Source organism: Cetorhinus maximus, chromosome 25 (genome assembly GCF_964194155.1).
Source record: "Cetorhinus maximus chromosome 25, sCetMax3.hap1.1, whole genome shotgun sequence".
Classification (NCBI taxonomy): Eukaryota; Metazoa; Chordata; class Chondrichthyes; order Lamniformes; family Cetorhinidae; genus Cetorhinus; species Cetorhinus maximus.
In genome coordinates, this window is record NC_135903.1 from 43,615,555 (window position 1) to 43,629,328 (window position 13,774).

A 13,774-nucleotide genomic window follows, 5' to 3' on the forward strand; every position below is an offset into this window, starting at 1 on the left:
TTGCTCCCTGTCTAAAGGTGAAGTTATGGCCTTTTTATGAAACCAATCCAACTGTTCAAATAATGCAACATCCTCGCAAATTTTAAAAGGAAACTCCAGTTTGTGAAGATATGGGCAGATTTTTGAGGTTGTCGGGCGGGCACAGTGGGCAGGCCTGGGAGCAGCCGGGAAATGACCCGCCGCCCTCGATCTGTCCCCGACCTCAATTTCATGCTGGCTGGCTGTTAATTGGCCAGCCAGCATGAAAGGCCCGCTGAAAGGCTCAGCGTTGCCGGGATGGGGGGGGCAGGAGGAGGGTGAGCGCTGAAGACTGCGCAGACGCAGGGGAGCACGCAATGAAAGCTCCCTGAACTCAGAGAGCTGCCTCAAGGAGCTCAAGAATTTAAAGCCAACAAATATAGATTTTAAAATGCAGAAAAAAATCTCCACACATCGGACTCACTCACTTAAACATATAGGTTAGAAAAACTCTGCCCAAACATTTTTATTTTTAAAATTAATATCGGAAACCTCGCCCCGGCCTTGGACGAGGTTTCCTCATAAAACCCAAAGTCCGCCTGGTCGATTTGCCCGCCCGCCAAGCATAATGTTGGGCAGGCAGCTAAAAATCCAGGTTAATTAATAAATTGATGGCTTTAATACGCCTCTTAATTGCCGGTGGGCGCGCTGACAACTCTTGTGCGTACCCGCCGACTGAAATATCATGCGTTCTTTTACCCCACCCGCATGGCGAGTGAAAAATCCTGCCCATAGTTTTCCCAACACCTCTGCCCTTAGGAAATGAAATGCCATTTTCAAATGTTTTATTACAAAGTATACAGGAGCGATAAACACATTATATAAACAAAATTCAAACCTGCACTCACACAGCCATTCATTTCTTATACAGTCTGTACAGTTTTCTCTGACTTTCTGGCTTTCCACAAAACTTTACATTCTTGATAATGAGTGCGAAGATAAGTGGTGAGGATGACACAAAGATCTACAGAAGGATATAGACAGGTTAAGTGAATGGGCAAAAACTTGACAGATGGAATATAATGTGGGAAAGTGTGAGGTTGTGCACTTTGGCAAGAAGAATAGAAGAGCGGAATATTATTTAAATGGAGAAAGACTGCAGAAAGCTGCAGCACAGAGGGATTTGGGGGTCCTCGTGCATGAAGCCCAAAAAGCTAACATACAAGTTCATCTAACAGAGTTATGATCACTATCTGCAAAATGCTCCCCCATTGATACCTCTACCATTTGCCTGGCTTCATTCCCAAAAATTAAGTCCAGGGCCACCCTCCTCTCTTGTCGGACCTTCTATGTACTGGCTTAAAAAGCTCTCCTGGATGCATTTTAAGAGTTCCGTTCCCTCTAAACCTATCACACTATAACTAACCCAATTAATGTTGGGGAAGTTGAAATCCCCACTATTACTTTTACACTTCTCTGAAATTTGCCTGCATATCTGCTCTTCTATTTCTTTCTGTTTGGGGGCCTATAGTGCACTCCCAGCAATGTGATTCCTCCTTTTTTGTTTTTAAGTTCTACCTATTTGGCTTCATTTGAGGAGCCTTCTAAGATGTCATCCCTCCTTACTGCTGTAATTGATTCCTTGATCAATATTGCGATAACCTCTATTCTTTTACCTCCTTCCCTGTCTCGCCTGAAGACCCTATATCCTGGAATATTGAGCTGCCAATCCTGCCCCCCTCTCAACCATGTCTCTGTGACAGCAATGACATCATACTTCCATGTGTTAATTTGTGCCCTCAACTCATCTGCCTCATTCGTCAGACTCCTTGCATTAAAATAAATACCATCCAACCGTGCCAAACTCCCCTGTGCCTTAACTGGCCTATAATTTCTATGCGTTACAGACCCACTTGCTCTCTCTTCTAATTTTGATTGTGCATCACCCCTGTTGAACCTCCCCTCAGGATCCCATCCCCCTGCCAAGTTAGTTTAAACCCTCCCCAACAGCACTAGCAAAACTACCCACAAGGATGTTGGTAACATTCCGGTTCAAGTGCAACCCTTGTACAGATCCCACCGCCCCCAGAAACTGCCCTAATGTCCTAGAAATCTAAAGCCCTCCCTTCTGCACCATCTCTCCAGCCATGCATTCATCTGGACTAACATCCTATTTCTATACTCACTAGCACGTGGCACCGGAAGTAATCTAGAGATTACTACCTTTGAGGTCCTGTTTTTTAATGTATTTCCTAGCTCCCTAAATTCCGCTTGCAGGACTTCATCCCTCTTTCTACCTATGTTATTGGCCCCAATATGTACCACAATATCTGTCTGTTTGCCCTCTCCCTTTAGAATGCCCTGCAGCCATTCAGTGACATCCTTGACCCTGGCACCAAGGAGGCAACATACCATCCTGAAGCCACGTCTACGGCTGCAGAAACACCTGTCTGTTCCCCTTACTATCGAGTTCATGAGAAATGCGAGGGCCCCCTGGGCTCTTTGCCTGTCCGCCAACGTTAAGGTTGGATGGGCAGCCCAGACAATCAGCTCAATTAGTTGATAAATGGCCTTAATAGGCCTTTGACGATTTGGCGAGTGTGCAGCCGACTCCGGTGCGCACCTGCTGAACTGAAGATTGGAATGATGCACGGTGACATCGGGGCACACACCTGCATCACAGCGCGTCATTTTATGCATCGGCAAGCGAGGCCTGCCCCAGCATGCCAACCAGAAGATTCAGGCCTACATTTTAGAGGGAGCCAATTTAACCAGGCTTTTTTGAGTCAAAGAAAGGGTAAGTTTATTAGTTACTAAAAACTTGAGAAAAATAACAAAAATGCAACATACATACACACAGATCAGAAATGCGAAGGTGAGTCCAAAAAATAAAAGTTGTAAAAGATATACGAATCAGTCTTTGGCTTGTCTGTGAGGAGGATGGTGAAACGTTACGGTCGTTAAGTTGGGTGATTCCAGTAGAGCTGACTTTGTCAGTTGAGCAGTTGGTTTGGAGAGCACTTGGTTCTGCAGGTTAGATGAAAGAGTTTTCCTGTTTCCTTTTTGACTGTGGCTTTGCTGACTTGCCTCCAGCCAGAAGGAGAGAGATATAGAGACTTTTACCTGCAAGCTGCAGAGATGCTTAGTTGCTGTTCTCCTGCTGTGAGCTTCACAGAATACACTAGAACATTAGAACTAGAACACACTGAACAGGTTTGCAGCTGGCTTTTCTTGTGTATTCCTGAAAGGGAAAAGCAAACATGTCTTTCACCCAGAATCTGCTTTCTTTCAACTCAGATCATTTCCATGTTCTGAGACATAACTCAACAGGAGATGGTTTCTGCTGAGATGGGATGGTTTCTGCTGAGGTGTGGTAATCAGTCTCCATTGTCTCTCCAACCACAGGAGATTAAAGTTCAGCGTTTTGCTTTTCATCTCTCCCTTTCAAGTGTCTCTGTCTGAAGTGGGCCTTGGCACTTTTTTAGGTGTGACATTCCAGGGCCTCCCTGGACTAGTCCATCAAGTGTAATCTACATTGGAGTTCTCCCAAAAATGGTTACTTTACAGTCTCAGCCAACTTTTACTTTTATGTCTCTTTTTAAAAAACATGTCTTACTCAAAAAGTTCAATATGCCTGTAAGTAATTCAGGTTGTGATCTGCTGTTGTGACACATCTCATACGCACTAAGAATAGCCTTTTACTGCATCATAATCCACATAAACCTCTTCTGATAGTGATGCATAAAGCTCATGAACTCTACCCACCAACCTACACTACAGGAGCAATGTCCAGATCTCTTTTGGCCACTTCATTTGCTTAGCCACCTTCTCAACCAAAATAAAGAATGCCTCTACATCCATTTCCTCAAACTCTGGGAAACCTTGTGCAAATTTAAACATCTCCTCACCGGGCTTTGGGTTGGAGGTGATTTTTTTCGTCATCAGAATCTTCCTCAGCATCTGACACCTCTTTTTAAAATTCTAGCCTTTTAAGCTGGTATTCCCTTTCTCGTTCCTTCTCTCTCTCTGCTTTGCCTCTTTCTTTATCCTTCTCTCTTTCCTCCTTCACTAACTTCCCTCCCTAGAGATCAAGTTTCTGCATTTGCAATTCTCTTTCTTTTTCTTTTTCAAGTTTTCCCATCTCTCTTTCTCCTTCCTTTTATTTTTCTTTTGTTTCAAATTCAAGTTTTTTCAGTTCATTTTCCTGTTCAAGCTGCTTCATTTGCATCTGAATCCTAGCTAACTCAATTGACTCACCCCTGGACAATGTGGCCTTTCTTGTATTCTTTCCAATTTCAAATGCTGTGCTATTACCTCAACTATGTCCACTTTCCTCCCCCACAATGGTTAATTCCAACTGCAACTTATCTGCCAATCCCATGAATTTAGTTTGGGGCCAAGATTTTCTTTGCTCGCTGACATCAGGCGTGTTCGGTGGCATGAGCAGACAACATGGCGCAATCGGTTTCACGATGGTGTGAAACCAGTTCGCGATTGTCCGCTCAGCCTGCTGATGGCAGGCTGCGTTCCCCACCATCGGACGTCAAGAACCTCATTGTACTACATCAGCATACCGTTATAAAGCCTGCCTGCCGGACTCATCCCTCCCGCTGGATCATCCGCCCACATCAGCAGGAAAACACGCCGACGTGTTTCACAACAGCACATAAGTGACATGCACCTGGCGAGCGGCACTTCACTCACGGCTTTGAGGTTTGTTTGCCTATCTTGCTTCGGTCAGCACTCGCAGTCATTAGCACCGGGCTTCACAGGCAGCACCACATCACTTTTAGGGGGGCTCACATCAGATATCTACCTACCAAATCAGCCATATGTGAATGGCTTTTCATTGGCTGCAGGGTTAGGGCTTGCTTGGAGAAGGAGGGGAGTGGCCTCAGGCAAGGGAAGAGGCTGCAGGGCGAGGGCTGTACTGGGGAAGGAGGGTATCCCAGGGTGTGTGTGTGGGCACAATTTGATCTGTGCAAGTGGCCTCAAGATGGTAAGGGCTGAGGAGGCATCTCCAGAGGAGATGAGGTCAGATAGACATGTGAGGGTTTGTGTGTGAGAATGGGCGGTGATGTCGCTTGAGCTGGCAATGAATGTGTGATGGGCTTGAGTGTGAGAGTTTAGAGTGATGAGATGGTTGCCATCCCCTGGCTGCACAGATGAGATCATTCACCCTCTGTCTGCAACCTCTTCTGTGCAGCACTGGCACTGCTCACCACTGCCATAGTGGTAATGTTGCTGCCCGTCCTGTGCCCAGACCGAGAGTAGAGGACATCACAGCGGGCCTCCACAGTGTCCAAAGGACACTCGAGGGCTGAAGTCTTCTTGCCTTTCAGGGGCATGTCTTCTTCGCTGCAGTCCTGGGCTGGAAGCGCTGAGCGCCGCTATACTTTAAATGTGGTGCCTGGCGTGATTAAGCAGTGAGGTGAAGGAGTGGCAGGGGAATTGGAGCCCGCCCACCATCGAAACGGCGCCTTTCCTGGGAATACATAAATAATGTGGCAGGTTTAGGATGATACGGTGTGAAAACCCACCATCGCAGCTGTTTTACCCTCCTGCTACGTTGCTTAGTGCAAATCTGGGACAATGGTGTATTTGGATTTTCAGAAAACTTTTGATAAAGTCCCACACAAGAAGTTAGCATGCAAAATTAAAGCAGATGGGAGTGGGGATAATATATTGGCATGGATTGAGGATTGGTTAGCAGACAGGAAACAGAGTAAGAATAAATGGGTCTTTTTGGAGTGGTAGGCGGTGACTAGTGGGCTACCCAGTGTTGTGTCCCAGTTATTCACAACATATATCAATGATTTGAATGAGGGAACCAAATGTAATATTTCCAAGTTTGCTGATGACACGAAACTTGGTGAGAATGTGAGCGGTGAGGAGGATGTTAAGAAGCTTCAAGGCGATTTAGACAGGGTGAGTGAGTGGGCAAATACATGGCAGATGCAGAAAAATGTGGATAAGTGTGAAGTTACCACTTCAGTAGGAAAAACAGAATTATAGAGTATTATTTAAATGGTTATAGATTGGGAAATGTTGATGTTCAAAGGGACCTTGGTGTCCCTGTACACCAATCACTGCAAGCAAGCATGCAGGTGCAGCAAGCAGTTAAGAATTCAAATGGTATGTTGGTCTTCATTGCGAGAGGACTTGAGTACAGAAGAAAGGATGTCTCACTGCAGCTGTACAGGGCCTTGTTGAGACCATATCTGGAGAATTGTGTGCAGTTTTGGTCTCCTTACCTAAGAACGGATATACTTGTCATAGAGGGAGTGCAGTGAAGGTTCATCAGACTGATTTCTGGGATGGCAGGATTGTCATATGAGGAGAGATTGAGCCGACTAGGCCTCTATTCACTGGAATTTAGAAGAATGAGAGGGGATCTCATTGAAACATATAAAATTCTGACAGGGCTGGACAGACTGGATGCAGGGATGATGTTTGCTCCGGCTGGCGGGGTCTAGAACAAAGGGTCACAGTCTCAGGATATGGGTTAGACCATTTAGGACTGAGATGGGGAGAACTTTCTTCACTCAGAGGATGGTGAACCTGTGGAATTCTCTACCACAGAAGGCTGTGGAAGCCAAGTCACTGAATATATTTAAGAGGGAAATAGATAAATTTCTAGACTCTAAGGGTTTCAAGGAGTATGGGGAGAGATTGATTTGTTACAAAACAAAACTCCGTTTCAAAAACAAGTTGCAAGAACTGGTTGACACACAATTGTACCCTGGAAGTATAGCTATGTATCCCTTTTAAAAATAACCCAGCACACAAGCACACACATGCATGAACAAACAAAGGGCAAACAGATAGGTCTCTCTGCAGAGATGGGCTTTAGAGGATAGGCATTATAAAATAAAACATAAAGTCCGCAGGGGCTCAACACTGTCAATCTGGAGCTACCTTGTGTGAAGATAGGCCGTTGGTCCCTGTAGATGTCTGGAGATTCTCACCAACAGAGCTTCGGTGTGGTGGATAATATAGTTGGGTCAATCCCTCGTGTCTCAGCCTCTCAAGTTTATAAAAAGAATACAAGCTCCACAGAGTGGAGGATTCGTAGCTGGATACTGCCAGCAACTTTATTTCAGGCAAGACAAGGCAACAAAGCGAGCTGGTCAACTTTTATTTTCTCAGTTAAGTCCCAACTGAACCTAAAAACACAAGACCAAAACTTAAAGCTTACCCCTGTCATGTGATTTCCAGTGACCCACTAGCTTTTTGCCTTTAAACCAGTTTTTTCCCCCAAAATTAAAGTCATTGCAATGCAAACAAGCACACAGCTCATCCTCCCTCAAGTACCATGCTGATCAGGTGATTTCTTGGAAAAGGCATTGTTGCTCCCAGTCCAAAGAAGAACTTATGACATTTAAGTAAAAACAATCCATGTGTCGAAATAATGCAATGTCCTCCCAAATTTTAAAAGAAAAATCCAGTTTGTGAAGGTATGGTTTTCCCAAAAATAATTATTCACAATTAATAGTTTAGTTATGAGTAGTAATCAAGTAATCAAAGTATATTAATCCAATATGATATTATGTCTAAGTGTGGGGCACTAGTACATCACATGACTTGGCCTTTGTTAGCATCACACTTACACATGATAAGTAGAAAAAACATACGGCCTCAAGGCAGTGATGCCAAGATTGAACAGTTCTGATCTGGGACCATCTAGCAATTCAAACCTATCAGTTTGTATTCTCTAAATTCAAAAGCCTATTGTACAAAGAAAGACAAGTGTTAAAACATTCAGCCTTGTGCCTTAAAGTAGTGTAGTTTAACTTGTGATGTTTTACAAGAAGCAGCCACTTCCCTTCACAAAATTTAATCATCTTCGATTCTGTAAGTTTAAATTTAAGACCTGCAATTAACTTTTGTAGCTATGTAGTTCTCTTGACTTTTATTACTTAGGAATATTTATTAGTTGAATGTGTCAAATGTTATATTTTTAAGTGAATCTTGCTGCCTTAGCTTTAGCATACCAATCACTTTTAAGCACTGGTTTTATATGTGTTTTATATAGACTTATTGCAATTTCTGTAACTGTAATTTTTGTCAGGCTATGCACCACTCTGTATTTTTAATGAACTCCTTATACCAAGCACTGGCAAATACAACAACAAAAATACAATGACAAAGCAGTTCTCTCCACCAAAACACCCTGACATATGCCTGTCTTAATGAGAGTTCTACAGGACATATGATATTGATACCTATACACCATTAAGATATCTGGACCTATGAGTCTGGTGGTACTAAACATCTCAATGAGCAGACAGCTAAAGTATCCTAAAGCCCTCACTATCTTAGATGAAAGTTGTAAAATTTAATGAAATGATAGAAAAAGCTATAATGACAGTTTCATGAGTGATTGACACCTTAGCGGGCCAATCAGGAGACAACAGGAAATGATATCAGTAGATGACCATCACCATCAAGCAACCAATCAGAGACTGATCATGCACCTCTTAAACTATTCAGGGCCTGATCATATACCACAAGAGCCAATCAGGAATCAGTAACACCACAGATCATGCACATGACTTGTGGTTTAGAAAGAGTTAAAAAGCACCTGCTTTGAGCTACAGACACTCACTGAATTTGAAACTGAAGGAGGCTTGTCAGCTGAATGCAGAACACCAGAGGACTATAGAGATAGACAGATAGAGAGAGAGAGAGAGAGCGTGCAGACCCCCTGTTGCCTCACACCTCAGCTAAATCAGGAAACAAGAACTGCGTTGAGCCAGCAAAATCGCTGCCTAGCTTTGTAAAGTATAACTTCTGTTGCTTAATAAATGTTTCCGGAGGCACATAACTAAATTGTCTCCTATTGCCTGAATGGTTAAAGTGTCAAAAGGACAAATTTATATTGAGTAAGTGAATTTGGAGGTTAAATACTCTCAAAAAACGAACAAACGTTTGAGGTAGGGAAGAACTCAGCAGGGTCGATGATGGGAAGATGTTGTCATTGGCTGCTGTGCCAATACTGACTGGGCCATGTTTCTCACTAATGCAAAGGTCTTCCAGGACAGAGATTTGTCAGGTTTCCACCTATACCAGGGTCCTGAGTGTTTGGTACTCATCAAATAATTGTCCTGGTGAGGCATTCCCTGTGAAGACAATGCCAACAAACCTTGCAGCTTTGGGTGTATGATGTTAAATGTTACTGCGTCCTGATATGTGAAGCAATGGGGGTCAGTAGCAAGATGATCCCTCTGCATTATGCATTCGTGAGAACTGGCAATGGGAAACATGGCATTCTTCGGATGCTGCTCCGTCATGAGATGTCCAAGCACAAACCATTGAAGAATGTTATTTGTGTTGGGCTGTTGCACTAAGCTGGTGTCACACTGACATGAGTGCATCCCTGTGTGATTTGATTTTTCAGCTGCTTAGAAGCCGCCATACACATTGATTTGGTGATGCCATGGGTGAAAGGACCATACTGTGTGGCGTTTCTTAAACATGTATGCACACATGTTACCAAGGCTACGCTCCCTTCCAAGGATGACCCCATCATTAGGGCAGAAGGTGATGAATGCTATGCCCATGATCATTGTGAGATTTCTGACCTTTAAGCTGAGAATGAATGTGTTGGTGTATCCCATGCATCGAAGGCTGAAGGAAACTTCCATGATGACAGTTGTACTCACCTTAATCTTTCTGAAATCTTGTAGCTATGAGGTTGTCACTGTCACGCCTGCCGCGCCATGCCCGTACAATGACATCTTCATTTGGCTCGTTTAAATCCTCACCCTCTTCAGAGCCATCTCCTTCAATGTCCTGCTCATCCGAGGAGATGCCTCACCCCTCAATGTCTCCCTCAAGCAACACATCCCTCCTTTACAGCACAAGGATGTGCAGGGTACAGCAAACAACAATGACGTGCGACACTTTTTGTGATGAGCGCGGGCTGATTGGTCCTAACATCGGAAATGCATTTTAGAAAGCCAATCTTTTGCTGCTCTATTAAGGACCTTGTGGTGGAATGTGCTGCATTGTGTCTCGTTTCAGATGCACTCTGTGGGTGGCGAACAGGCATCATTAGCCATTAGTCTTCTGAGGGTACCCCTTATCACCGAGGAGCCAACACTCTAAGTGCTAAGGTCCCTCAAAGATCTGTGGGTCCTGTGAGTGAGTCAAGGTGTAAGAGCCGTGTGAACTCCCTGGGTACCTAGCACAAACATGCAGGATCTGCTTTCTGTAATCACAAATTAGCTGGATGTTCAAAAAGTGAAACCCTTTTCCATATATGAATCTCACAGGCTGCTGCCAGGGAGCTCTCAAGGCCACATGTTTGCAGTCAATGGTGCCCCGTACTTTCAGGAAACCAGAGATCACAACGAATCCCACAGCTCTGGCAGCTTGGCTTGCTTCATCCATGCGGAACTTCACAAGGTGGTGAGCTTTATTGAAAAGGGCATCTGTCACCTCCCTTATGCATTTGTGTGTCACCGATTATGAGATTCTGCAAAGGACCCCGGTGGACCTTGGAAGGGTCCACTGGTAAAAAAGTTCAATGTGGCGGTCACCTTCAAAGCAACCGGCATGCAACGACCTTCATGTCCTTACAGCATGAAGTACTCACAGGGGAGGTGGCAAATGTGAGTTACCACACCCCTAGACAAGCGAAGGCACCTGCCACACTGCCTGCCACTCATCTCCATGTATGAGCTGCGTCTTCTGTAGGCCCTTGATCACACCACACATCTTCATTGATTTCACTCCTCCTCATCTGCATCTTGGATTTCCTGGAGCCCGACTGGCTCTTGCTCTTCAGGCCAATTGGATTCCCAAGCCAAATCAATCAGTGATGTGCCCACATCCTAATCACAGCTATCAACAAGGCAACATTGCCTGCAGCCTGTATTTTCTACTCCTCTTTGTAACCAGGAACGAATACAATTGAGAAATCATTGCTATTTCCCCTTGAATGGTCTCCCTCTGTCTCCAAGCCAGGAATCTAGTCTCAAGCCTTTGACTTGTCCTCAGTCAAGACATGGCATCCCCAGGCCATCCCTTGCAGGTGAAGCACATCCTGCAGGTCCACAGGTGGCTGAGCATCCCCCTCAGACATGACTGCGCATTTACAACAAGGGTCTTGATTAGGTTGAACACAGCCATGTGCTATAACCTTCAGTTAAGCTCTTGTCAGCTCACCTCCAATAGCTTTGACACTATAGATACCATAGCCTTGTACTTATGTCATGTATGTAAACATGCATAGTGTCTTGTATGTCATGAATATTGAGGCTTGTAGGCTCCATTTAGCTTCTGTGGAGCAGCCATGGCCCTTGATTGTTTTATCCTTCTTCCCTTTTCACATGCCTCTGTGAGGATCAGAGGCATTAAGCCCAATTGCACTGCAGCACCAAAACTTAATGGATTCATGCCTGAGTGTGCACCATTAGTTAAGGAGCAAAACTCGTTCCTTGTGCATTTGACACCTGAGTCTAGCACTCATCTTAGCCATGTTCTCCATGGCTTTGGCAGGAATTTAATAGGGTGCCCCTTCAATTAGCCTAAAATAGTGTGCTGAACTCCTCCCACACACCTTGGCCCCTCTCCATATCGTTTTCTCAAGCTGGTTTTTGTGTCATTGCTCAGAGTGCGAACATGGTGCTGATTACATGCATGAGTGTGACCAGCTTCCAACCTCCCCCATCATCCACCAAGTTCCTCCCATCCTCCTCCATCGTCACCGCCTCCTAATTCTCATTCTTCCTGTAACTACCCAGCTTCCTCCTCTTACCATAGACCCCACCATTGTACATGTGGATATTCAAGTTCTCCCCACTGATCCCTTCAATGTTGAGGTCCCCATGCTCTTTGTTGATCTGACTTCTCCCCTTCTCGAGGCCACATACACCCTTACTTTTTGAGACCCTCCCATGTGACTATCCAATGCCCACCCAGTGACTTTTCAGCTACTGCCATACGGAGTCCAGATGCCTCCCCTGAATGTTATTGTGCCCTCTGTCTCCCAATACCATGCCTTGAACTCCCAGGACTAAATGCCTTAGTTGACTGACCGCAATCCTGAGCACCATTCTGTGCATGACCGTCACTGCCCAGAGAGGCATCCCCCACCCAAGACCAGGACCAAGACATGTGCGCCAAGCAGAGCTCTCTAAAATGGCCCAGGACAGTCACTTAAATATGCCCAAACAGCGTGACCTCAGCCCCAGCACAGTCTCTGAGCCTTCCCCGGACAGCCTTTTAACTTTTACCACCAGACAGGTTTTCACTCTTCCCCTCTGTATCTTGCCCACCCCTAGTCCTGCCCCCATCTCACACTTCCCCTCTGTCCGTGCCTCCGGTGCCCAGCCTTGGCACAGCTTGTGCTATAGGCACCCGATATCTCTCAGTAACAGTGTGAAAGGAAGGTGAAAGCAGCATTTACTGACCTCCAAGCCATGGATGAAGTGAAGCTCGCCAGGTGAGCGCCGCATATATACAAGTCATAAAACAGACCGTTCTAATTATCCACTGGTGGTGCACTTAGTTAGGAGAGGGAACGCAATTCTGGTGAGTTGGCCTTTTAATGAGCATTCATGAGATGCTAATGAATGCAGATGAGGTTCCTGACATTGCTCAGTGGGAAACTCGACCCGCCTTGAAAATTGGGAGAACAAAATTCCAAACCATTCTTTCGCCGGCGGGAAACTGATTTTTGCATTCACGCCAAATTCAGTGCCCCCACCCGCCATGATCCCACCATTGCCAGGAGGGGAGCATTCTGCCCATTAACTCTGTTTCTCTCTCCACAGGTACTGCAAGACCTGCTGAGCATTTAGCATCTGCAGTATTTTGCTTTTGTTAAGGATTCTGGTGTGTGGCAATCCCTCCCACAAACTCTGCTCCCTCACCACCACTTCACCCCTCTTCCTGACAATTGTCTGAAGTTGAACCAGCCTCTACACAACCTCAGTGTCATATTTGACCCTGATATAAGTTTTCAATCACATTCCCATGCGGTCACTAAAGCCACCTTTTTCTACCTCTATGATATCACCCAACTTTGCCCTAGTCCCAGCTCATCTGCTGAAACCCTCAATCGTGCCTTTGTTACCTCCAGAATTGACTATTCCAACACACTCCTAGCTGGTCTCCCAAACTCGTCACTAAATTTGAGGTCATCCAAAACTCTGCTGTCCCTACTCCCATCAAATGTCATTCTTCTTTCACCTCTAGACTCACAGAGCTAAACTGGCTCACAGTTAAGTAACACTTCAATTTAAAAGCTCTTATTCTTGTTTTCAAATCCATCCTTGGCCTCCCCACAAACCCCCCTCTTCCCCGGAGATACCTGTACTTCTCTAATTCCAGTTTCTAGAGCATTCCCAACTTTAATCATTCCACCTTTACATTTAAGGCTGGGATAGACAGATTTTCCATCTCTCGGAGAATTAAGGGATATCAGGAGTGGGTGGGAAAGTGGGGTTGAAGCCCAAGATCAACACGATCGTATTGAATGATGGAGCAGGCTCGATGGGCTGAGTGGCCAATTCCTGCTCCTATTGCTTATGTTCTTACCATTGGTGGCCACATCTCCAGCTGCCTAAATCCGAAGCTCTGGAATTCCCTCCCTACACCTCTCTGCCTCTTTACATCACTTACCTCTTTTAAGACACTCTAAAACCTACCTCTTTGACCAAGTGTTTGCCCATCATCCCTAATATCTGGTTTTGTGGCTCAGTGTCATATTTTGATTTATAATGTCCCTATGAAGGGCTTTGGGACATTTTGTTACTTTGAAGGTGCTATATAGACAACTTCTTGTTGTGGTTATTGGTACCTTTTG